At 37.3% G+C, this 25,668-nt stretch overlaps 1 protein-coding gene across 1 annotated transcript in view; it reads right to left on the reverse strand.

Moving 5' to 3' along the window:
- Window positions 1–25,668, reverse strand: part of LOC126412303 (cGMP-dependent protein kinase, isozyme 1-like) — a 339,254-nt gene that overhangs the window by 235,295 nt on the left and 78,291 nt on the right. The gene's annotated exons all lie outside the window — the stretch shown is intronic.

Here is a 25,668-nt window from a genome sequence, read left to right on the forward strand (position 1 = left end):
GAACATAGTATGCTTGATTTCAATGGCTGTTTCACAACCTGGACCATCTGGATACTCCTCTCCACCACCAGCTTTTCTGAACTGCACAGATGGGAGTTATCCTTACAATATATTCTCTGCTCCTGAAATTATTCCAGCCTCAACCTATGATAACCTGCTGTCCCCAAAATCTCCACCCAACAGTTTCTGACCCTCTGTCCTTTCACATGATCCCAATTCACATCCCCTCACCCTCATTGTGTGACACTCTCTGCCAATGCAGCCACCAGTCTTTTCTCCTCTGTTCCACTTCTTTTCTGCTACCTCTTCCCTCACTCCCCTCTCCATAGTTGCACCTGGCAGTCCTGTCTTGCCATCTCCTATCTCTTGCATGCTCTGCTAGACACTGCTCTTCTCTCTCCCTACCCCTACCCTGCTATCCCTCCCCCTTCCCTGCCCCACTCCAGATTGCTGCTTTCATTCAACACAACAGTTATAGCCTGGCCAGAGTGGCTGAGGTAGCAGTCATGTGAGCATGAGGTGTGTCTGCTTGTGTCAGTGTGTGTGTATATGTTCCTTTCTTTTCTGAAGAAGGCTTTGGCCAAAAGCTCAGTGTGTAACAGTCTTTTCATAATGCCAGTCTGCAACTCAATATGTCACCTTTATGACGACTAGAAATCTATCCTTTTCATAGTTGCTGAAATTCCAATTCAGACTTTCCATTGTTTGATTATTATTATTATTACTATTATTATTTCTGCAGTAATTATGATCACTTATAGCATTAGTAATGTCAGTTATAATAATCAAATAAAAATCACAAATTAAACACAAAACTATCTTTGTTTATATACATGAATCTCATTATCAAACAACATCTTTGTATGGCTAAATACAATGCTGATCTTTTTGGTGCACTTTCAGAAGTTGTGAGTAGTTGTAAAAGAGAGTGTGTTGTAAGTTGTTGTTGTGCTAAGACAGATATTTTCAATGAAAAGTTTTGTAATTCAAGATTTTGTGTGTTATGATATGTTCTTCAAAATAAATAATTAAAGGAACAAATAATTATGAGAAAAGGTTTTGCAACAATTCATTTTTAACACTAAAGCAAAGCTGAAAACACAATCTTGGATTTCTCCTCTTTAAGCTTGAAATATATCTCAAGACATACTGTAGCAATGAGAAACACCAGGTAAACTGGAAAGAGGGGAAAAAGATAAGCAGCAAACAATTTTTACAAGATTTTAGAATTATTATAACATACTTCATGTATTACATTCTCTTTTGTGTTCTCAAGGTGCTGAGAATTATTCATACAGACCACACCATTGTTTTTTAGTGAGGTTTGCTGAATATTTGTAAATCAAGTGGGGTGCACTCAGCCCTTGTGAGGCCATTTGAGGAGCTACTTGTTTGAGAAGTAGTGTCACCGGTCACAAAAACTGACAATGGCTGGGAGAGTGGTGTGCTGACCAAGTGCCCATCCAGTGAAGCTTCAGGGCTGAGGATGACATGGCGACTGGTTAGCACCATTTGGCCCTCAAGGCCTGTTTGGGTGGTGTTTGTTTGTTTTTATTGTGTTCATCCCATTAGAAAAGAATAAGTCAGAATGTGATTGCATCAGCTGGGATTCAGAGTAAACATATGCATTGACTGAAGAAAAATGTTGCAGGAACAGTATCAAATATTACAGTAATGTTAATCAGACTGGAAAATGTGAAACTAGTGAAGTACTTGTCACCTAAGCAAACAACAACAAAAGGATTGCAGCACATGAAAAAAGTATAGTTACAAAATTTTAAATACTTCAGTGCTTCGAATTACTTTACTTTTCATCACTTTGTATGTGAAGTGAGTAACAATGATCATAGGAAAACCAAAAATAGAATCAGAAGTAGAGGGAGCAACTATTTTTTGTACATGGGAGAGTTAGACAAAAAAATAAAATGAGAAGAAGTAATGGTTGAATTAGTACAAAAACTATCGCCAATGACAAATCATCCACTTATATCTGTTCATCAACAATAAAGCTACTGAAACACTTGTTCAGTGCATGAAAAAATTGTCAAGTAATGGCAATAATCTGGGAGAAAAGATAAACCAGTGTAGAAATGCTCCTGTCAGAGAAAAAAAAAAGGCAAATATGTTCCTCTTTAAATGACCCTCATCAAAAATACTTGTGTGTAAATATCATATCCCCTGTACCTATGTATTAAAGTTTGTTGGCCCGGGAGCATACAGACCCCCCCCCCCCCCCCCCCCCCCCTCCTCCAGCCTTCATATGGTCTCTACTTACCTGTATTTTTAATTTACACCATCTTCTCTCTCTTTCAGTCCCAGTGCTCCTATCTCTCTCTCTTTTACTGTCACTGCCTCTCACTGATCACAAATATCTCCTCCCTCTTTGGCTGCTGCTGCTACTGCTACTGTCTTCGTCCACCTCTGTTTTTCTTTCAATGCCACTTTCTCTCTTCACCATCACTTTCTGCTCTCTCTTTCTCTGCCACTAACACTGTCTTCTCTTGCTTCTAACATCATTATCTCCCTGCAACTCTCTTTCAGCAGAAATAAGCATGTATATCTTCAAGTGCCAAAATTTTGTGAGGAAGGCAGAATGAGGATGGAGGCAGCTAGCTACCCTTTCTGTCAGAGTTATTTAAAGAGGAACTTATTTGATTTTTCTTTTTTTTTGTGCTCCAATGGGAGCATTTTTCTGTTGGTTCTCTTATTTTCCCTGCTGCATTCGGGTGTGCTGCTTATATGAAACAAAATCTGTGGATCATAAAGTTTTGACAGTTTATTTATATACTTTTACATACATAAATAACAAATAAGTACACATAATATAAGGCTGACAGAAAATTGTTTGATTTACATTTTTTCTGGATATCTTTCTCATTAATAGAGTACATCGCAGATTCCCAGCTCATGATTTGTACCTTAAAAGAGTAAAAATGTTATTAGATATAATTTTATTAAGTTTCCAGACTTTCTATTTTTACATAAACTTTGGCTGTCATTTCTTTTAGAAATATTAAGGCCTTTCTTAGTCCATTTTTGGTCACTGCAGTACCACTTTGAGTATATCTATACAGGCATGAACTGCCCAAAATACAGAGACAGCACATCATAAAGTTTCATTGCTGAAAAAAATACTAATTGCAACCACAATGTAATCTGACAGGTGAAAAATTTACTCACCAAGCTGCAGCAGATCACACGCAAAAAAAAAAAAAAGTTTTACATATTCAAGCTTTTGGAGCCAGTAGCTCCTTCCAGCAGAAGAGTTGAAGGGGAAGGAAAAGGGGAGAAGTAAAAGGACTGGGGAGGTTATGGTAAAGTCTGGGTGACTTTTCCAAGCTCTACGTATGTTCTCCTCCTGCAGCTTAGCGAGTAGGCCTTTATCTATCCAATTACATTATATTGTCAAAAATGAGTTATTTTCATTGTTATAACAGCCCATGTGGTCATCATTCCTTCTTATGACCCCTCTCGTCAATCTTCGTTGTTGTCTGTCTCATGCAAACTGTCATCTGTTTTCTATCTTATGTGCTAGTCCAATCGTTTAATTATCTGTACCACCCAGATAAATCAACACTTTGCACCTACATGTTTTCTAGTACTTATTTCTGTGCACATACATCATTGTTATTTATGAATTTAAAAATAACAATTTGTTTACAGTTCACTAAACTGCATGGCCTTCTCCCAATCATCTTTTGCTGATTTATTTGCAAATTTGAGAGCTATTTTCTTTCCCATTTTCTACTTACCTTGTTTATAAATAATTCTTTCACATTTTTTGTGAGTTTGTTTTTTGCCAAACTGCTCTGATTGATTATTACTGTCATGTCCTACATTACATTATTCGCCAAGCAAAGTAGTTTACATTTTCTCCTATGATTATCTCTTTCTGTTTGCCCAGTTTTTAAAATTTTGTCTCTTTTCATAACTTACCCCATAGATTTTTTCTTTTCTAATCACTTTTTGTGTCTTATAGACTACTTTTCTGGCGAGAAATTCTCAGGCACTCATTACCTCTTGTTAACCATTGTTTGTTCCAATGATTTTTGTACAATTTTTTTCTGATTTTTTTCCGAATCTTTTCCTCGATTTTTTTCCATTTTTCTGTCTTTTCCACCCTCTGCTTCTCTTTTTTTGCCACTCCCACCACTTATAACACTTCAAACCGATGTCTCTTGCTATAATGAATACCAACAGATATTACATTCATTCTTTTTGAAAACATGTTTTAGCACAATCAAAACTATGGTCCCACATTCTGTTTCATGAAACCTGCTTGTCCCTTGGAATTATTCCAAAAGGCCTAACACTGGAAGTCCTTGTTTATGGATGTAATCCTACTCTACACCAGGTTCTTTTACAGTTTCAATACAGCAATCTCTTGCACTTACCTGACTAATATGTAACCTACATGCATCAGCTGTCAATTTCCACTCTTATCAGACTTCTCCCCTTCTACCAAATTCTGCAGTTATCTTCCCTTCATGTTTCCTTGGATTGTATCATCCATCAGGCCAACTTCAAACTGCATCAACAAACCAAACTTCACCTCATAAAGCTATGCCACCCTCTTCTAAACTACCTCAACAATGGTGTTTCCCTTCCTGCCTCATAGACTAATAATGACTACTAATCATAAGAACCAGTCACCAGAGTGCAGTGTTCTCAACCTCTCATCTAAAGCACTCTCCCCTCCTTAAAAAAGACAACCAGTCTTTCCTTCTCATTATGTCCAGTAAGTCTCCCCTGATCTGGGATTCTGGATGATTTTTCCAAAATCTACCCCTTTTCCTAAACCTCTCCAGTCCTCTTCCTTTTCCCCTCTTCCTCCCCTTCAAACCTTCAGGTGGAAGAAGAAGCCACTGGCTCCAAAAACTTCGATACATGAAAGCTTTTTTATAAGTGTGTTCTCCTGCTGCCACTTGGTGAATAGATTTTTTATTGATCAAATTACATTTTATTGTCAAAAATTGATTATCTTTGTTCTTACAATTAGAAATATAGTTTGGTAACCTTCAAAGCCTTTCCACCACCTTCAATAACTTTCCATGTGTTCACTACATCAGTTAAAACTACATTTACACCTCAAGTGGATATTATCCGCATATCTGATATGCATAAATATGGCAACTTATAACCACTGGTTTTTGGTAATGGACAATGATACTGAATAAAGTTTTGAGGATCCCCAAGATCATCATCTTAAGATCATGTAAAAATTCTGATGATCTTTCATGAATAAAAATTATAGGAGTGACATCCCAAGAACTGGTGCTTTTAATAACCAAAAATCATGGTTTTTGGGCGTATCTTGTTAGCTAATAAAGATTTTTGTAAATGGGAAAATGGCATTTCTAGATGAATGTATAGAGGATGTGCAGTTAAAATTAAAGCCATTTTCTCTGTTTAATTATTTAAATAATTGAAGTCCACAATGAAAAAGCGGCTCAAAACTGGTTTTTTGCATAAGTACTGCAATTCTAAACATCTGAATATTGGTAATGGGTAATTAAATCAAAAAAATTTCAATGTTTCCTAAAAAAAAAAAAAAAAAAAAAAAAAATAATGGAGGAAGTGTGTAATGTTTTAATTTTGACCAGTTGATACTATATGGTTCCAGAGACATTTTCAAGCCTGAAACATCTATGATGTCTATATGTAGAGTGAAGCAACAAAAGAAAATTTGTACAAAGACCAGTATTAGAACCCATGTCTCCTAATCACTAGGCAGATTTGCTAACCACTAATACACCCTGCCACAGTGGCCTGGTACCAATTTTCAGTTATCACTTAAGTCTACATTCATTTAAATTTTTACCCTGTACTGTAGGATAGCTACAGTATTCCCATCCTTCTAAGAGGTATACAAATGATCGTTAGGACAAGAGCTCTCCAAAATACTTGACTACTTACTTCAGTGATCAATAGCACCCAAGATAAGACCCCCCAGCCCTGAAAACTTGGATTTTCGTTTTTGGCTTCTTGGGACACATTGGTAGCAAGCACCGTCCTGAGTAGTGAAAGTAAACAAATATAAATTCAGTTAGTTACTGATAGGGAGAAAAATACTATTCTTTTTGAAAATGTTTATGCCAAAATAAAAAATATGGACAAAAAATTGAAGACTTGTGTCATTAGTGTAAAATTGAATATTGAAACATAGTAAAAATTGTTAATACTAAAACTGATGAAAAGTCAAAATAGTTAGGAACACTGCAACCTCAAATGAAGTGTTATGTGCAAATACTGTATCAAAGATAGAAAACAGTGTTTGTGTATTAACTCAGAAATTTGAATAGCTAAGTAATGCATTCTAAAAGCCTATTCACTAATTCCTCTGTAGAACACACTAATTTTCCAGTGAACAACCTTTTGGTTGATAATAATTTATGACCCATTCATTTCTTGCAACATTGTAGATAAAATTTTGTACTCTGTATGAGTGGTTGTATGAAAAACAATGTCCTTGAAAAATATTTATAAAGGTAAATATTGCATTGGAAAAGGCAAAATTTCTGTGTAAACATGTCATGCAAATCTTGAAAAGATTACTAAAGCAAATTCTGGTCAGAGACCGAACAAGCTAGGATTAAAAGTAAATTCCTGAATGGAACAAGTTACAGGAAAAGGCATAGTAGTATGAATGAGTTATCAGACAAATAAATTAGCACATTTGCATGAGTCATTTGATATGCTGACACAGACAGGTGTTTCTAAAAGGAGTTTGCTAGCTGAAATTCGAGGAGAGTTTGTGTATGGGTCAGATGACACAAAGGATCCATTTATGAGATATGTACATGAGCTAGAAAAATTTATCAAGAAAATGGGTAGACCACAATAGTCACACTTATAGACAGAGGGTAGGGAATCAAAATTCTGGAAATGCTAATTGTGACAAAGGATAATGTAATAATAACAATGATATTATTTTTTAAGTCCAGGAGAAAGCAGAACGTATTATTAGACTAAAAATGGGAACAAAGGTTTTGTTACCCGGTATAAAAATTGGTATGGAAGTAATAAAATTCCTTAAGACAAGATGATTCAATAAACCAGGTAGTGGAAAACTAAAATAATTCCATTGAAGGGCCACAATTTAGGAGCAAATCAAGAGATTAATAAATGGGCGAACAGTAGTAATGTATATTTGAGAAATTCTGGTGAATTAATTTTTTCTCTTTTAAAAAATGTGTAGTATCCTATTGATGTTGTAGATGTATAGCCCCTTACTCAGGGCATGAGTGTAGAGGGAGCAGATGCAGGAATCCTGCACCATCACTCCTTGTAAGGTTCTGTTTGAGATGGTTTGCCATTCCTTCCTCTGATCTGTTATGAAATGTTAATGTAATTTTGGCTTTGTTAATGTGAAAATTAAATAGACAGTGTGATAAAGAAAAACATGAGAGAATAAATTATTAAAACTTATTAAGTTATCTGAAAACACGAGAACCTATGATGCCAAAAATTTCAGCTTCAAGAATCAGCCTCTAGATGTAATGAACTGGAGCCAACTACGAGAAAAGAAGATAAGTAAAAAGTTTTTTGTAAATCTTACTCCTCTTGAAGCTTATTAAAAGAGTTAACAATAAAGATATTGATGTGAGCGAAGGGTAGATTATACACTGCACAGACACATATTAGCAATCTTGGCTATGGTGGCAGGTAATCAATGTAATATCTCTGTAGAGAAAAGTAACTTGTGAATGAGTCAAGTTAGAAGATATAGGTAATGAGAATCAACAGATATACAATAAGGAGGAGCATGGAGAAGAATGGGTAGAAAATTTTAACAAGTCAAGTTATGAAAATGGAACTGATTAATTTGATGACATAGAAATTGAAGAATTAATGAAGGAATCAGATAATCAGGGTGTTGTTAGCATTTTAATTGTAGAAGGTTTAAATTAAAAAATATTAAATTAAATTAAAAAATATGTCTACAGACAATATCGAAGAATGATGAGTGGAGATCATGATCATTGTGACACCAGAGGAGGTGAATACTCAGCTGACTTTGAGCTAGATGTTGAGAAGAAGTATTTTATTTCTTTTGTGGAAAAAATGGAATCATTGGGGTGGATGGGGACATTGGTAACTGTAAACATATTGTGGAAATTTCCAAAGACTTTGTATAAAGGTTTAAGTAACATCCAATACAGAATAGAAGTTAATGAGTTTCAAAATTTTACTTACAGTAAAGGTGACATGTTAAGTTGCAGACAAGTGCAATTAAAAAGACACATACGCAGAGCTTTTCGAAAAGCTTTTATCAGAAACGCATACCGTTCATACACACAAGCAACTACACCTCACGCACACATGACCAGAGCTGGTGGGCATGTGTGCATGAGGTGTGCTTGCTTGTGTACATGAACGGTGTGTGTTTCTCTTTTTCTGATAAAGACTGTGGTTAAAACCTTTGTGTAAGTATCTTTTAATTGTGTCTGTCTGCAACTTAATATGTCATCTTTAGGGTAAGTAACAATCTATCTATTCCTGCATTGTTGATATTACTACCTGGAGTTTCCATTGTTTAGTTAATGACTTTCATAAGTTAATTTCTTGTGAACAAACATGTGAGGGAATTGTAATCAAGATGTACAAATGATACTAAAGGTAATTTACATGATAAAATTATAAAACATAAATTTTTCTCTATAATTTGTGACTAAACAGTGATGCTATCAGAAAAGATGAAAACTTCAGAAGAATTATCACGAAGCAGTATAAAATTAAGTATCAAGAGTGCTGTATTAAAATTAAATATCAAATTGTTGAACAACTGAAAGATAAGTGTTGTACTCAAGAGCAGTGTCAAACAGATGAAGCTAATTGGACAGATGAATTTATTGGCAAAGTATGATGATGATTGTGTTAATGTAATGAAAATGCATGGTGTAAGTGGTAATGATAACAGTAGGTGTAATACTGAATCTGAAGGTCGAAATTTTAAGGAAACTGCAGATGATTAACTACATGAAAATGCTGATTCTGGGAAAAGTGATGCAGTCTGTAGCCCACTCATCAAAGTACAAAATGGTTCTTGGGAAGATCAGTCTGTTATGGACACAGGTAGTTGGATGATAAGTTGAGAGCAAACAAATGAGGCCCATCTGTGTTTAATTAGTTAGGTTAGTTAATTAGTTACATGTTCCATTGATCAATCTCACAGAAACTGTTATGATGTGCAACATGTCAAGTGCATAAGAAATGCACATGTGAATCAAGTTTTCTTCCATTAAATAGCACAAAACACATATATTATACCTATAGATTTTTTTTGTTCGTGTTCCAGAATTCACCTATGGTACAGAAGGAGTTGTCAAGAAGATATGATTTCAATTTACTTTTTAAACTATTACAGCTATCTGTCAGACAATTTATTTCATTTGATAATTTATTGAAAAGATTTACAGCAACATATTTTACCCCTTTCTGTGCCAAAGATAGGTTAAGTAGAGGATAGTGTAAGTCTTTCTTTCTTCTGGTATTATAATCATGAATGACACTGTTGTTTTTAAACTGGTCCATGTTATTGAAAACAAATTTCATTATTGAGTAAATGTACTGTGAGGCTGTTGTAAGAATTCCTAACCTTTCAAACAGATTCCTACAAGATGTGTGATTACGAGCCCCACACATTGTTCTAACCCATTTCTTTTGAGCTGCGAATACTTTTTGCCTATGTGTCGAGTTACCCCAAAATATTATTCCATATGACATCAGAGAGTGAAAGTATGCAAAGTATGTTGGCTTGCTAATTTCTATATCCTCAAAATTAGCAATCATTCTGTTTGCAAAAGTTTCTGAACCTAGTCACTTTAAGAGATCCAAAATATGAATTTTCCAATTAAGATGCTCATCTATATGTACACCCAAAAGCTTAGTATGCTCTATCCTGGCTCCTGAACTCTGTTGATGTGTTACATTTTTTAATGGAACTGTACTCCTTGCAGTAGAAAATTGAATGTATTGTGTTTTTTCAAAGTTCAGAGCAAGCCCATCCACAGAAAAGCAATTGATAACTTATCCATAGACAAATTATTTGTATCATTTTCTATTGGAGTTTCTTTTATGGGATTAATAATGATGCTTGTATCATAAGCAAACAGTGTCAGTTTAGTTTCTTGTTTCAGATAAGGAGGGAGGTCATTCACATATATCAAGAACAGAAGAGGACCCATGATCATACCATGTGGAACACCTAACGTAATTTCACCCCAGTTAGATGAAGTGAGAAACTTCCTTAAATCACTTAAGCTATATAAAGAAACATTTTCTTCCTGTTCTGTAGATGTGACTTATCCATTCATATGCTGTTCCATTTATACTGTAGAATTGTAATTTCTGTAACATAATGTCATGGTTCACACAATCAAATGCTTTGGATAAGTCACATGCATTTTACTATTTAAAGGCTCTGTTGTGTGGGCAGTGAAATTGTATATTGCTGTTTCAATAGAACATCATTTTTGAAATCCAAACTGTGATTTACTAAGTATCCCATCACTGTTGAGATGGCTAACCACTCTTGAGTACATTAATTTCTTGATGATTTTTGAAAATGTTTGTAAGCAAGGATACTGGATGGTAATTATTGACATCTGTGGTGTCCCCTTTTTGGTAGAGAGGCTTAACAATGGCATATTTTAACCTATCTGGGAAAATACCTTGAGTCAGTGATGCATTACAGAAGTGACTCAGAAAATCAGCTGTAACTGCTCCACCATGTTTTAATATCTTGTTAGAGATGTCACCTATTCCAACAGATCATTTATTTTTCAAAGATTTAATGGATTTCCTTATTTTACAAGATGTTGTTAGATGAAAATTAATCTGACAAGGATTTCTCAAAACTGACTCTTACATATACCGCTTGGCTTTTTCTCTTGAACTATTCTCAACAATTTTTTCACCCACACATAAGAAATTGTTGTCAAATACATTACCTACTTGTGTACTGTTGGTTAAGGTGGTCTCAATCTCTTTAATAGTAACACTACATACTCCAGTGGTTACATATCCTATCTCTCTTCTAACAACACTCCAGACTGATTTTATTTTATTGCCCAAGTTGTTAATTTGATCTCTAATACACATATTTTTTTTTTTTATTCCCCTGATATTTTGACGAAGTAAATTGATACTACCCTTAGCTTTATCCATATTTAGTGTACATGAAACTTCTTTTTTTCTACTTTTCTTTATTGTTGTCTTTATGGACTTTGGTTTTAAACTAAAAAACCTGTCTGCCTGGTCCCATTAACCACAGGGATCATCCATTGTGTGACAGTGGCTCCCCTTACAGTATGTGCTGGTAGAGAAGCTAACTTATCGTTCCCTTTCCAATCTACATGCGTGCCATGTGTAGTGCATCCCCACCTACCAATAGCAGCAACTGGAACAACACTTATGCAAAACTTTGCTGGTTTTTGGAGCATCCTATTCAGCTCAGTGGGAACATCCCTTGCAGCAGTGTTTACCCAGGGCCAATCATGGAGTGGAAAGACCTCCACAAACCTTACATGTGTTTGCCCAGTTTCTGCTCCTAGTTTGTCCAGGTCACTCCTTATACTATATCTTGGATTCAAGCCGGGCTGTTTCCTGCTCCCCCAGCTATAATTACCTGATTTTCCCTCTCAAAGTCCCTACATAGCTGACCTAAGTTTTCTGTCACCTGGCTGAGGCTGGCACTTGGTTTCCAAACTTTTGACCTGGTAACCTTCTCGTAATTCCTTCTGAAGCTGCTGGCCTACACCCCTCCCATGACTGCTACCTAGAAGCAGAATTCTTATTTTCCTGTTCTGATTTGATCATGACCTGTCTTTTTTCTTTAAGCAAATATTCTGCTTCAACCTGCATTCAACTACATCTGGAGGAGGTCCTTCCTCTACTACTTCATACAGCAAGCCAAACTGATTTACTAACTGAATTTCTAAAGTTTTTTCAACAGTTTCCCTTTTTCGCCCTTTGCTTGCTTTTGTACCTCATGTGGATAACCCAAGGAAACATTGGGCTGAGTGCTGTATGTAACTTATTGTCCATGTTGGAAAAACTCTGTGGGTCACCTATGGATAGCTGGGGTAATGAGAATGTGTGTTTCACATCAAATCTGAGGGTGCAACATCAACAGCATTGAATAAGCTGGAGGCATATTAACAGAGAGAAAGCAGTATAGATTACTTATTTGTTTTGAGAAAGTCATGCGCTAGTCATGCACCTTCAAGTTGGGCTGTGTGTCTTAAAATACACCATAAAAGTGAGCACTGTCCTCTTTGTTATGGCAAAATGGGTTGCATACTTTAGGAGTACTTTGAGCTAAACAAATTGTATTATTTATTTCATATATTATAAAGACCACAATTAAGGATATGGAATGTGCATCTCAAGTGCACTACAAAGAGCCTTTGCATCTTGTCTCAGGCAGGTGCTGGTCACACACTTTCTGACTCCAGGGTACAGAAAGTGGCAGGCTGGTTTCTTTCCAAACAAATGGACCAGAAGTTATAAGACACTGCACTGCAGCTTGGCAGAACACCTCCAAAGCACACATATTAGGTGGGTTTTCAAATGGACATTGTCTCCCCATATGCTCCAAATGGACACCCAATTTCTTTGCCCAATGGTGGAAAGCTGGTCATGTGCATTTGTTATCTGGACTAATGTTTGCATATTTGTTAAACATTGCAGAAGGGACAGTCAGGATAGAGTTGTTGTGTCTTGCATCATTTTCAAAAGATCCATTGTGTGTTTTTTTGTCTCTGATCAAGATCGGCTACCCCCCATAAGGTCAAGAAATGTAGGCAGAACAGCATTAGGTTGTCTTCCACTTTTTATTTCATATTGACTGTCTTATAAGTCAAAACATGAATGCCAGAATCTAGCAACGCAATTTACAGAAAATTTAGGTATGGAATTTTATGTCAAAATTAATACATGGTAATGGAATAATTCAAACTAAGTAAGATTAATGAGAGATTAAATACAGTCAAAATATTACCTTTGATGTCATTAGCATCAGCTTTTGTTTGTGATTTAGAATATTATGTTTGTTTGATTATATTTGTTAAGGTTGGCCAATAGGATCACAGTTGTATAATTTTCTATCATCTGGCATGGCATGATGACAAAATGGTATGGTGTGAGATGCACAGAGGTGGTCAGACAACAGCAGGATATGGAGGGAAAACTGGAAGTTTAGTTGGGAACTGGTGTTGAGAGGACTAGGGGTCCTGAGACTTGGACTCCACAGAGTCTTGACATTGCTGTTTTGGATTATTAAGAACATTGATCTGGAACTCCACAGAGCCCACACATTTTCATGGCTATTCTGTTTCGTTTGTATTTGAGGACTTAAGTAAGTCTGGGCTCAAGAGAGTCCAGATGGTTTTTCATGTGTGTTCCATTTGAGCAAAGTGGGGATTTCAGATGGGTACTCAAGAATTGAGACATATCCATTTGTAAAGAGCTGTGTTTCCTGAGCTGTGTTGGTTCCAAACTTTGCTTTTATCTAGAATAATGCAGTTATGAAGATTTCCATGTGGGTTTATATTGACTTGGATACTTACCACAGTTGTGGTATTATGTTTGAGCAGTAAAGTTGTGTTGGGAAGTGTGGTCAGACTTTCCAGCTTTTGTAAATTGTGAGTGAGACTACAGCTACTTAAATTTAATTAAGATACAGCTAGCTAGTCTGCTTGGAAATTATAAACTTTAGTTCATAATAAAGGGAATTGTTTTGCAGCAGTGTCTATTTGGTCCCTAGACAAAATCTTATGAGCTGAGTTTCAGATAAAATATAATCACTCATTTAAGTTTCCCTGCCAAGAAGACGTGTAGTCCTAAATTGGGAGTCATAGCAAATTGGGGCTCCAAGCCAGGACATGTTGAAATTCAAGTAAGCAGATACATAGATAGTAGTTTCAAGAGCTGATACGGCAGTAAAAGTGATATTAGCGAGAAGTAGTTGACACCGATTGATGAGCGAGACATTGCAATATTGCAGACAAGGCATCGACTGTTTAAGACTTCACATAGCTCCAGACAGATCAGCAGCATGAGACAATGCATCACTGCACTCAATGCTAGAGAATCCATTCCGGGTATGAGCCTGCAGCCTAGGAGACATCAGCCTCACCAACCAAGCACCATGACCTCTTCAATGCATGAATCCACGATGTTTACACTGGTACATACCACTGTCAATCTCCAGATCTTCTAAACAGAGCCAAGAATGGGTAGCAATGGCAGTTTTGTGTATTGTGAGCTTGTACTGTAAACCATGGCAGAATGCACCAAAACATCATCAAGTAGCTGTGGGTCAGAGCAGGAAGCTAGCGAACATGCAAGTGCCGGCTGCTGTGGCCGATTGGTTCTAGGCAACATTATGCTTGTGAAACTGGAATTAAAATGTGCTGTGGAGTGTCAGACTAATAGCTTTGAATCTAAGCTGTCAGAAGGGCTGGACTGTATCAAGGCTATGGAAACCATTTTCAGGCAATAGCAAGTATTATGTTATTATTTGTTGCGATTTTGTAAAGACTGAAACTTCCTGGCAGATTAAAACTGTGTGCCTGACCGAGACTCGAACTCGGGGCCTTTGCCTTTCGCGGGCAAGTAAAGACAGTTGTGTCAAGAGAATGTCAGATGAAACGAAAATTAAGTTTGTGAAATGTCAATTAGAGGGATCTGCAAAATTTGGCCTAGCCCAAATTTTTTTCATTTGCTAATTACAGCCTTTCTGAAAAGTTTTTTTCTAAATATATAGTGGAAGAGACCAAGTTAATTAGATTGCAAAACAAGTTTTTAAATAGGCCTGTCTTCAAAATTCATAGAAAAAAAGAAACAGTAAATGCTTTTTGCCAGAATGAATTGTGCAATATAGTCCACTTCGACAGACCACTGTGGATGTTAATGGAAATCTGCACTTTAAAAAGATGTCCATCTGAATCATTCCAGTGGATACTGAGTCACTGTCCAACTGAGTCTATTGAATCATAATCATTGGATTATGTGGAAAAGTTGGATCAGGTGTTGTGTTACAGGCCACAGTCAATAATAAACAGGAATGGAAATGCAAACAGTGATAATAACAGTTTGCATGTGAGTGAAGAAAACAGGGGATGAGATGGAAATACTAGAACAGGTGTGACAATGAAAGCCAGAATAATAATCAGGAATATAAGCAGTTTCCAGACAATAGAAACCAAGTGCCACTTCAGGAGAATTGGTGCCAGTTTGATTGAGTGAATAACATAAATTTCATCAATAGGGAGAATCAGAGCATGGAAGTAAGCAGGGGTCCTCAACTGAGGGAGATTAGTAATAATCAAGCAAAAAACTAGGCTTGGTTCCTTTGAAGGTCCATATTGGGATGTCAAAATTGGCAAGTAAATGGATCAGAGGTAAAAATAGTGGATTTGATAATCAAAGGAAAAAAATGGAAGTTAATATGTGCACCATGGACAGCATTCTTTCTAACACAGAACTGTGGGATGGTGAAAACAAAAATAACAGGCAAATTATGAATAAAGGCAAAAGAGGTATAAATATTTATATAAATCACGACTTTCACATTGGAAGATTATTTGAATAGGCTGGATCTACACAAAGTTACAGTGCATGTGATAGCATGGCATTGCTAGCTTTGATGACATAAATATGTTCCTGTGTGATGAGCAGGAATCTGGTAAATATGTATGTGTGTTATAATAATGATAATGATTCGATTAGTACCAACAGAAAGAGTAATGATGTAGACATAGATACAAGTAAGGCTACTTCTGCAGGTATTAATGAAGATTGTACAATGCAGAAGTCTGCGATAATTATTATAGGAATGTGCAAAGTATAACAGCTACCTGTAAAGTTGCTGGCTTAGATGTCCTAGAGAAAGCACGAAGTGGTATTTCAGACTCTGTGAGCCCAATAAGGTTAAGGCCACATAAGGTTAAGAAATATTGGCAGAACAGCATTAGACTGCCTGTTCCCCTTTTTATTTCATATCCACTGTCTTATTAAATCAAAACATGAATATCAGTATTTGTAAATGAAATATACAGAACCTTTATGCATGGAATTCTATTATGAAAAGGAGGGTAGAGCAAAAAGAGGTATAGGGAGAGGGAAAGGTGGAAAACCGAGGGGGGAAAAAGAGAGGAAGGGTAGTGCAGGAGCTGGACGGGGAAGAACTGGAGTAGACAGAAGAGAGAAGGACAAAGTTGAGGCATTGGGAACAGGTTAACAGAGGTTTAGGCAGGAGGACTGTGAGAATGCAGGACATGCTGGACAGACAATTGTCATCTGTGTAGTTCAGAAAGACTTGTGCTGGAAGGTAGTGTCCAAATAGCCCATGTAGTGAGGCAGTTGTTTTAGTGATTTATATTGTACTGTGCAGCACTTTTGGGAACTGGATGGTCAAGTCTGCACTTTACCAGAAGGTGGCAGTGACCATTAATGCAAGTAGACAGGTGGTACTTGCCATGAACACATATATTTCTGTACAGTAATTGTAGTATAGTTGATATATAACAGCGCTGATTTCACACATGGCCCTGCCTTTATTGGGTAGGTTATACTTGTGAGTGGACTGTGATAAGAGGTGTTGGTTGGTGCATGGGATAAGTCTTGTGCCTGGACCAACTGGATGGGAATGACCCATGGAGTACAGGATTTGGAGTAGGATCAGAAGGGGGATGAACAAGGATATTCTGTAGGTTGAATGGGCAGTGGAAAACAATATTCGGTGATGCAGGTAGGATTATGGTAGGGCACACCAAGAGTTAGTTGAAGCCCTGGTGGAGGATGTGGTTGAGCTTTCAAGGTCAGGGTGATACTGGGTGATCAGAAGAGTGCTGACCATTGGAATACACAGGTTTGCTGGTATTGCAGGATTAGATGGCATGTGGGATTTGTTTATGAGTGAACTGTCAGTAGAGGCTCTGGTAAAATTATCTCTGTATTCTTGTCTGATTCACATTGGTGGATGACATTTTAAACATCTGGACTCAAAGCAAGGATAACCTTTGAACTTTCTTCCATACTCAACACCTACTCTCAAATCCTCTCCACCTGGCCTTCTCAACTCATTGAACCACTTCTCAGATGTCGACATTCACCTCTCAGATGACTCCATAAATATGTCTGTCCATACAAAGTGCACCGACCACCAACAGTACCTCCATTTTGATATCTGCCACTCATTCCATGTCAAAAAGTCTCTTCTTTGCAACCTTGGCACCTGTGGATTCTGCATCTCCAGTGGGAAGCAGGAGTTGCAGAAACATACCAATAACTTAATCAGAGACTTACTGACAGACAATATCCGATCCACATCATCCATAAACAAATGTCCCATGCCATCTTTTCCTATGACACCAGTACACCTGTTAACCAGCCACAAACCAGCACACCTCTCATCACCCAGTATCATCTTGGCATTGAAATCCTCAACCACATTCTCCAACAGGGCTTCGTTTGTCTCTTTTTATGTTCAGAGATGAGTGATAGCCTACCCAAAATCCTACTGACATCACCCAAAGTACTGTTCCACCACGCAACATACCTGTAGAATATCCTTGTTTATCCCTATTCTAATTCTACTTGCAATACTGCAAACCATGTATCATTCCCTGAAGGTTGGTCAAGGTGCAAGGCTTATCCCATAAACCCACCAACCAACTCTTTACCACAGTCCACTAACATCCTACCCCGTAAAAGGCAGGGCAACATTTGAAAGCAGTCCTGTTATATATCAGCTACACTGCAATTACTGTATATCATTCTGTGTGGGGGTGGCAAGTAACCAACTGCCATAATATACTCCTAGCAGGTCACCAACAATTGTCACTAAAATTTTTCATGATGTATAAATCCACTCCAGTTGTACTTGGCAAACCCTTTATTTGCATAAAATCATACACATAAGTGGCTGCAGAATACACACATAAAAGACAGTTGTAATTGGCAAGCTTTCAGAGCCAGTGGCTCCTTCTTCAGGCAGAAGGGTTGAAGGAGAAGGAAGAGAGTTGAAGAAAAAGGACTGGACATGTCTAGGAAAAAGGGTGGATTTCAGAAAAGTCACCGAGAACTGCAGGTCAAGGGAGACATTGCTTACAGGATGAAAAGGAAAGGCTGATTGTTGGGAACTGCATTGCATGAGATTTGAAAACCTGAGAGCTCTTAGGTGTAACTTTAGAGGAAATCTCAGTTCACTAATATGCAAGTTCCCCAACTGTACTGTAATCATCATTGGAGGCTATAATCATTCAATAATCAAATGTAAACATTTCAGTTTTGTTAGTGGTGGGAATGGCAAGACATCCTGCCAACTACACTACGTGTTTTCTCCGAAACCCACTTAGAACACATGGTTCAGAACCCCACCCAAGATCGAAACATATCTAAAGGCAACAAATGGGCTTACCTCTTTCAGGTCGTCCATATCAAAACTGAAATCAGTGACCACAAGATAGACGTAGGAACAATAATTATCAAAGTACAAAGGGCTCCTAAAACAAATAGGAAGATTTATATGATCAGTAACCTAGATAAAGAATCAGTAGTGATGTCTCAATGAGGAACTTTCAGCTTTTAGTTCTGGACGAGAGCATAGAGAAGAACTGTGGTTCAAGTTTAAAAGAAAACTTGACCATACACTGGATAAATGTGTACCCAGTACAACAGTTCATGATATGAGGGACCCTCTGTGGTACACAGTCACTCCGAAGAAACTTATAAAGAAACAGAGCCTACTACGTAGTAAATGTAAAACAAGATAGAGGACTGTAGATGAGGAGATGATAAATGAAATGCATTTGTTTATCAAGAGGGCAATACATAAGGCCTTCAATGACTAGCGCAGCAGAATACTGTCAAATGATCTTTCACAAACCTAAAGAAATTCTGTTTGTATGGAAAAGCTGCTAGTGAGATCAAAATTAGTATCCAGTCACTCATGGCTGGAATAGGAACTGAAATTGGGAGTAGGAAAGCAAAGGAAAAATGCTAAACTCTGTTTTCAAATGTTTCTTTATAAATGAAAAACTTAGGAGCAACACCCTAATTTAATTCTCATACCACTGAAAAGATGAGTGAAATCAGTATATGTGTCAGTGGCATTGGGAAAAAGCTGAAACTGGTATAATTGAGCAAAGCTCCAGGGCCCACTCCAACTCCTATTAGATTCTATACTGAAATTGTGGCTGGGTTAGCTCCTCTTTTTAGCTACAGTCTGCCATAGATCCCTCACACAAAAGCACTGGTCCCACGCATCTAGAAGAATGAAACTACCGTCCTGTGTCCTTGGCATCAATTTTTTGTAGAATTATGTGAAACCCAACTCGGACTTTTCTCACGATATACTGAAAGCCTTGGATCATGGCAGTCAGGCAAATACAGTATTTCTTGGCACACATAAAGCATTTGACTAAGTATTGTATCAAATAATGACCTCACAGGCAATATTATTAAGAACTTTATACTTTTGAAAATGATGCCATAATTTATAATGAAGTAGTATCTGAAATAAAATGCATAAATTTTCAGCCAGACCTCATTGAGATTTCAAATAGTTGCAAAGATTGGCAACTTGCTTTAAATGTTAAGAAATGTAAAATTCTCCACCAAACAAAATGAAAAATTGTAGTATCCTATGATTATAACATCAATGAGTCATAGTTGGAATTGTCCAACTCATAAAACTTGGATGTAACACTTTGTACGGATACAAAATGGAATGATCACATAGGCTCAGTTGTGGTTAAAGAAGTTGGCAACTTCAGTTTATTGGTTACTGCAGAAGTGCAATCAGCCTACAAAGGAGATTGATTACAAATCGTGATCCTAGAATATTGTTCAATGTGTGGGACCCATACCTGATACAGCTAAATGAGGATATTGGATGTATACAGAGAAGGGCAGCACAAATGGTCACAGATTTGTTTGATTCTTGTGAAAGTGCTACAGAGATGCCGAAGATGTTATGAAATTTCAAGAAGAGGCTTTAAATTTTGACTCTTAGAATATTCTACAACCCCCTACATATTGCTTCCATAGGGAGCATGAGGACAAAATTACGGTAATTACACCACACATAGAGGGATTTGACCAATCATTATTCACATGCTCCTTATGTGAATGGAACAGGGAAACATCCTAATAGCTGGTACATCATGGCATACCCTCTCCCATGCACTTCACAGTCATTTGCAGATTATAATGTAGATGTAAACGTAGAAAAATAGCAACAGCGCAAAAGCCAGTGTGAGTGCTGTTTCCTGTTACATGTTTCTATGCTCCACACACTGATCTGCTATAGATGAGAGTGCCTTTCACTTATTTACATATTAAATCTATAACATAAATGCCTGTGATCCAGAAATGGTAAACAAATGCATTCCCCACAAACTCATTGTCACATTCCTGTAAGATGTCAATTGATAAACAGTACTGTGCTTGTTCAAATAATGCCTGCTTCTTTTGATGGGAAAAATGTATGATGATTTTCATTGTTGAATGTTCTCATTTTACAGAACCTTATACACTTCAATCAAAGTTAAAAGTAATTCATTACAGTACTTCCAAGTATTTTTTGATACAGTTACTGCTCATTTTGAGGTGAAAAAATCAGCAGATCTATATATGAACCACTCAGAAAAACAGAGTCAATGACTTATGAAATTGTTCAGCTACTGCAGAAACTCAGAGCATTGTTCTTGGATGTAAACTGGGAAGTTATTTTTGTCAGAGGCTATAATGGCAGCTGTTTTCCTCATTTATCATAGTCTTCCTTTAATTTCAGATGGATAAATTCTGACAACACTAAGGATTTATCTGTCAGCAGGATTGAAGCCATGTCACTAAAATTTTTCTTGTCTTGTTACTGCCCCAATTGTTACAGATTATGATATGCTGAACAGTGTGGAATTGTTTTTAAAAGTGGTATTACTTCTGAAAAAGTAAAATCACAACTTTGAGTTGGAGTCAATGATGGCTGATCGCAAAGAAGACTATTCAAATGGAGGGGATAATGTAGAATAAAGCAGAAGAGCAAAGACACCAGAATGAAACCAACTTCAATAAAGCTGACGAAGTAATTCCACAGATCATGACATCAGAGGAGATCTATCAAAAGTTTGTAATGAACTAAAGGTATAACCAAAGAAACTAGGTATCTGAACAACTATTCAGCATTGACTCTGAATGTACAAATTATACGTGGAAGCTTTGCTTTGGAATTTTGAAGAAATGATGAATCAGCCTGATGGAGAAAAAAGGATAATGGCATTAAAAGAGGAACTGAACTCTCTTGCACTTAAAGCATGGACATACACACCACTTTTAGCAAATAAAAGAGCCATTCACAGCAAATGGGTCTTGAAAGCAATATGAGATGCAACCACAAAAACTGAAATGTACAACAAACATTTAGGTACCAAAGTTTGCAAGCAGTTAAAAATATTTGACTATGAGAAAGCATATGTTCAGTTGTTCACCTCACTACATTAAGAACCTTTCTTGGTGTAGTGAATGAATATTACTTTTTTATGGAACAAATGTCTGCACAGAAGGAATTTCTACAACGAGAACTCAGTGAAGAAATTTATGTGGAAGTGGCTTAACGAGTGAAAAATTAAAAAAAGATTTGCATATCAACTCAATGAAGCCTTCAATAGAATGATGGAGACACCAAGTTCTTGGAGCTATACAATTTGGTAATTTTATGAAAGAAATCAATTTGTATCAATCTGGGGCCGATATGTGCATCTATATTGGAAGCTATGATGGCTTAATTTTTTGTGATATTACACTTAATACAAAGAGTGGTCCATTGACCATGACTGGGCCAAATATCTCACATAATAAGCATCAAATGAAAAAACTACAAAGAACAAAACTCATCCAGCTTGAAGGGGGAAACCAGATGGCGCTATGGTTGGTCCGCTAGATGGCACTGCCATAGGCCAAACGGATATCAACTGCGTTTTTTTAAAATAGTAACCCCCATTTTTTATTACGTTTTCGTGTAGTATGTAAAGAAATATGGATGTTTTAGTTTGACCACTTTTTCGCTTTGTGATAGATGGCGCTGTAATAGTCACAAACATATAAGTACATGGTATCATGTAACATTCCGCCAGTGTGAACGATATTTGGTTTGTGATACATTATCCATGTTAAAATGGACTGTTTACCAATTGTAGAAAAGGTCGATAACATGTTGATGTATGGCTATTGTGATCAAAATGCCCAACGGGTGTGTGCTATGTTTGCTGCTTGGTATCCTGGACGACATCATCCGAGTGTCTGGATCGTTCGCCGGATAGTTACGTTACTTAAGGAAACAGGAAGTGTTCAGCCACATGTGAAATGTCAACCATGACCTGCAACAAATGATGATGCCCAAGTAGTTGTTTTAGCTGCTGTCGCGGCTAATCTGCACATCAGTAGCAGACAAACTGCGTGAGAATCGGGAATCTCAAAAGCGTCGGTGTTGAGAATGCTACATCAACATTGATTGCACCCGTACCATATTTCTATGCACCAGGAATTGCATGGTGATGACTTTGAACATCATGTACAGTTCTGCCACTGGGCACAAGAGAAATTACAGGACGATGACAGATTTTTTGCACACATTATATTTAGCGATGAAGTTTCATTCACCATCGGTAACGTAAACCAGCATAAAATGCACTATTGGGCAACAGAAAATCCATTATGGCTGCAACGAGTGGAACATCAATGACCTTGGCGGGTTAATGTATGGTGCGGCATTATGGGGGGAAGGATAATTGGCCCCCATTTTATTGATGGCAATCTAAATGGTGCAATGTATGCTGATTTCCTACGTAATGTTCTACTGATGTTACTACAAGATGTTTCACTGTATGACAGAATGGCAATGTGCCTCCAACATGATGGATGTCTGGCACATAGCTCACGTGCTGTTGAAGTAGTATTGAATAGCATATTTCATGACATGTGGATCGGTCGTTGAAGCACCATACCATGGCCCGCACATTCACAGGATCTGACATCCCCGGATTTCTTTCTCTGGGGAAAGTTGAAGGATATTTGCTATTGTGATCCACTGACAATGCCTGACAACATGCGTCAGTGCATTGTCAATGCATGTATGAACATTACAGAAGGCAAACTACTGGCTGTTGAGAGGAATGTCATTAAACGTATTGCCAAATGCACTGAGGTTGACAGACATCATTTTGAGCATTTATTGCATTAATGTGGTATTTACAGGTAATCACACTGTAGCAGCATGCGTTCTCAGAAATGATAAGTTCACAAAGGTACATGTATCACATTGTAACAATCTAAATAAAATGTTCAAACGTATCTATGTTATGTATTTTAATTTAAGAAACCTACCTGTTACCAACTGTTCATCTAAAATTGTGAGCCATATGTTTGTGACTATTACAGTGCCATCTATCACAAAGCGAAAAAAGTGGTCCAACTAAAACATTCATATTTCTTTACGTACTACACAAATATGTAAAAAAAAACATGGGGGTTCCTATTTTTAAAAAATACAGTTGATATCTGTTTGACCTATGGCAGCGCCATCTTGCAGGCCAACCATAGTGCCATCTGGTTTCCCCCTTCAAGCTAGACAAGTTTCGTTCTTTGTAGTTTTTTCATTTGAGCTTATTTCGTGAGATATTTGGCCCGATCATGATCAATGGACCACCCTGTATACTGGGTGGTTCAGGACGGATGTCATATAATTTATGAGGTTATTTTACATGTGAAAACACACTGAAAAAGTCCTATGAACATGTATCTGATTTTCAATAATTATGGAACTAGAGTGGGTTGAAGATGACACACAACCATGAATGAATATGAAGGCAAAAGTGAATATTACTTACCCAAATGATGTGTAGACACTTTTTTGGACAGAATAATGGTGAGACAGATGACTGACACCTCCTACAAGAGGTGTGGTGGTTTTACAACAGATGGCCACCCTGTGATGTCACACAGAGGCAACAGCTATAAGGGCACCGAGAGTGCACTTTGTGGGTTGGAACAGTGAGCAGTCATGATGCTTTGTGTGTGTCATACTTGAATGTTGTTTAACTGAACAAGTCCATCATGACCATAAATACCAACATGCCACATATGTTCACCCATGCAGAATACACGTACATGTTGTTTGTGTATAGTACTGTAGTGGCAGTGCCCATGTTGCTGTGACAGAATACCAGGGAATACCAGAGATGTTTCCCTGATTGACGAGTATTTGCCAGGGTTTTTCAAACATTTTGTGAATCTGGAATCCTACACAGTGTACATGTTAACATCAGAATGTGAGGACGTCCAGTCAGTTGAGGAAAGTGAAGACATTAATGCAATGGTACAGCAATGTGGCACCACCAGTAAATGGCACATTAGATGTCAGTTCAATATTCCACAAATGTGAGTGTGGTGTACATTACATACTGAGGGCTTGTACCCATTTCCATGTGTACTCTGCGCAACATGTGTATCTGGGTAACTCAGTAAGCAGATAACAATTCTGTGAATGGTTGGCTGAACACAGAGATGTTGTGTAGTACACTTTATTTACAGATGAAGCTACATTTGCATGCATTGGTATGATGAAACCCCGCAGTTTTCATACATTGGCAATTGAGAATCCACATGACACTAAGGAAACAAGATTCCAAGTTAGATTCTCAGTAAACGTCTAGTGTGGTACTAATGCCGAGTCAATGACAGGGCCTGTGTTTCCGCCAAATTGTATGACATCCACAGCATACACACATTTCCTGATAGAAGACCTACCTGTACTTTTGGAAGACATGACATGAAAGCAACAATGGCACTTGTACCTGTAACATGATGGAACACTGATTCACTGTATGAGAAATATGTTCCAGTATCTGAATAACTCGTTTCCTCAATGGTGAATTAGCTGTGGTGGACCCATTAACTGGCCTGCCAGATCACCCGACCTAACGCCATTAGACTTCTGTTTATGGGGCTGTTTAATGAGGGACATGTACATTATGAAGGTAGATACATGTGAAGAACTTGTTGCTTGCATCACCGATGCTGTTGCCTGAATTAAAGCCCACCAAAATGATGTTCACTGTGCAGCACAACACACCGTCCAACATTCTGACAAGTGCATTGAGAAGAGTGGAGGACTTTTTTGAACACCCCTTGTAGGATGGATCAGTCATCTGTCCTACCATTAGTCTGTCCACCACAGTGCCTACACAGCATTTTGGTAAGAAATATTCACACTTGCCTTCATAATCGGTTATGGATGTGTGCAATCTTCAACCCACTCCAGTTCTGTAATGATCAAAAATTAGACACATGTTAATAGGACTTTTGCAATTTATTTGCATGCATAGAATCACCTCAAAAATTATGTGGCATTCCTTTTGAATTACCCTGTATATTCCAATTGCTGGAAATTATGAAACTTACTCCCAGTTGATGACAGTAAATTAAAAACAAAATTTCAAACTACCGAACTCAACAAGCCAAACGATTCTTGGTAAATAAAATACAGAGAGGCAGTGGAAATCACACCTTAGTCACTGTATTTATCTTCAAAACTTTTTAAATAGATTCAGTTATTGCAATGACAGCTGACAGATCATGTAACAAAACAACTCAGTTCCAAGC

This window comes from Schistocerca serialis, chromosome 1 (assembly GCF_023864345.2).
Source record: "Schistocerca serialis cubense isolate TAMUIC-IGC-003099 chromosome 1, iqSchSeri2.2, whole genome shotgun sequence".
In the NCBI taxonomy this organism is placed as follows: domain Eukaryota; kingdom Metazoa; phylum Arthropoda; class Insecta; order Orthoptera; family Acrididae; genus Schistocerca; species Schistocerca serialis.